We start from the raw sequence: 2,500 nt of genomic DNA, 5'->3' as shown, positions 1-2,500 counted from the left end.
TTACTGAAAGTTTCCTTTGCGATAAGTATTGTGAACTCCTGATATTAAACATAGTTTCGGAGATCTTTATGGGTAGTATTGTAACTTTGATACTAACATTTGCACACTAAAGAGAGTAAGTGTCTGGACAATAGTTTTCAGTACAAACATTAAGCACCATCATCACAGACTTGAACATATAGCCATTTAGTGGCTTGCTGCCGGCCATTCTTGCTGTCCGCCTCAGTACCCATCTCGCAGCACAATAAATATTTATGAAACTTTATGGAACCTATAACTGAATTTGAATTCACTTACATAGACTAATTTTAATAAATGCATTAGTGTACAGTCCTGTGCATTTCTAATTGGTACTGAGACAAAATTTTTCAACCTTTTCTTCACATTCCATAAATATTTGGTACTGATGAATATGTCAACTTCAGTAATGTTTGATTCTGTAGATATGCTTACTTGGACATTTTATGAAATTCTTTGTTACACACACCATCTGAAAAAAGAGACTTATTGTAAATTAATTGATGTTACTAATATCATATTTAAGGTTGTTGACATGACTCGGCTGGCATTATTTGAAGTAGCCTAGATGTTATTTACTTATTTATATAAGAAAACTTCAAGATTTTGTCCAAGTAATTTCTTTGTAATCCAGATGGAGTACTCGTTGAGCTTGAGAAAAATTCTAACTTGATTGTAGTATGTACTAAAGTAATTATATTATTGATGAAAACTCAAGAAATAAATGGAAATTACAATTTGGAAGCATGTCATTTATCGTGGAACACCAATTTGGAGTTTATATGTTTATCCTTACAGCACATGCACACTTATACTATATTCAACACTAATCTCTTTGAATTGAACTTGTTAAGAGTCTGTGATGCAATTGTTTGATATTCATAATCACTGTAGTATTCACTATCACGTGTATATGTGGAACACTTCAATGATCACTGAAGTATTTTGTTACAGGCACTGTAATATGATCTTTCAAAATTTTGCAAACATCAGGGAAAAGGGTAGATGTCCCTGTAAATTTCATGGGTAGTGTCCTATTTATGATGTAGCGAGGATTGGAGAATTATTCTTTGCGATAAAATGACATTTAGCATTACCGTCACATAAAATGACATTTAGCATTACCGTCATATAAAATGACATTTAGCATTACCGTCATATAAAATGACATTTAGCATTACCGTCAGATTGTGTTTGCCACTGGAGTTATCGTTTTATTGCAAATTAGTATACTTTGCTAGGTACCTGGACCCATGCATGTTAGTGTGCTGGTGTCTGTTCAGAAAACCAAAAGATTTCAGTAAGTGGTGGTGGCTAGCACTGATTTTCACAGTATTATTTACTTTGTGGTCTGTATAAATTCTTGTTCTTGCATTAAACAGTTATATTTTACCCTAGAGTTTAGTTTCCATGTTTTTTCTTATAGACTATGAAATGAATAGAGGTTAAAGTTATTCTTACCCCTATCAGTTAATCTGTATTATGTGGTTTAATGTTAACTAATAGCATTTATGTATATGAGTGTTCATTGTTCTAGAAAATAGATGCATGAGTATATACATACAGTGTTCACATCCTGACAGTGACAAACTTCAAACCATCCTGTAACCTTTTCTAGGACAATATTAGAGCTGAGAAACAATTAAAAACCGTAAAGCTATTAATGTATACCTAAGATTCCCAACTAATTGGCAGGGTGGGATCTTTTTTCCTTAGTGTTTGACTGAGTTTAGATTTTTTTTGACAGTAGGAAGGTTAAAAGTGAAATTATGATTTTTTTTTTTTATTCATAGTTGCATATCTCAGATATGAAGAGTTAAGATAAAGAAAGTATGGATTATATAGTAAGAAGATAGGCAACATTGAAGATTTGATTATGATAAAGTAAATTCATTTAAACTTTTGATTTCCATAATTACCGGAAGTTAGAGCTAATGACTAGACATGTGAAACGTTCAGATTTATCATCAGTGCAAGTATTTTGATTGTGGAGGAATTATTTGATGGTATTTTTGTATATAAACTTTTTATTTCACTAATGATTAAATGTCTGGATTCACAATTTGAAAAGTGACAAGCAATTATAAGATGTTAAAAAAAAAATTGTGTTATAGCATCTGGCCTGAAAAGTTGGACTTGAGAAACATGGCAAATGGATAATTATGCATTTTATATTGGACTGATGAAGCACAAAGGGGTTATTGTTATTATCATTATTATTATTATTATTATTATCTTTATTCTTATTTTTATTTTTATACTTATCATTAACTATTTATTTATTTATTTTTTATTTTGTATGTGCATATGTCTCCACATAACTATGATTACAAAATTGGTGAAAGGCAAAAATTTATGATATTTTGAGTTTAATTTTTGAATTATTTTATTTTTTCATGATCAGATAAATGTGCTGTTACAGTATAGTGACTAGATATATACTTTTTCTTTCTGTAGTTATCTGTTTTGTGCATCTATTTCA

General features: G+C 30.3%; 1 protein-coding gene across 5 annotated transcripts in view; it reads left to right on the top strand.

The window, feature by feature from the left end:
• Positions 1-2,500, top strand: part of Nmnat (nicotinamide mononucleotide adenylyltransferase) — a 64,723-nt gene that overhangs the window by 13,363 nt on the left and 48,860 nt on the right. The gene's annotated exons all lie outside the window — the stretch shown is intronic.

This window comes from Penaeus japonicus, unplaced genomic scaffold (genome assembly GCF_977035675.1).
Source record: "Penaeus japonicus unplaced genomic scaffold, GWHDUDI00000001_assembly GWHDUDI00000020, whole genome shotgun sequence".
NCBI lineage: Eukaryota > Metazoa > Arthropoda > Malacostraca > Decapoda > Penaeidae > Penaeus > Penaeus japonicus.
This window is presented reverse-complemented; position numbering and strand designations above follow the sequence as displayed.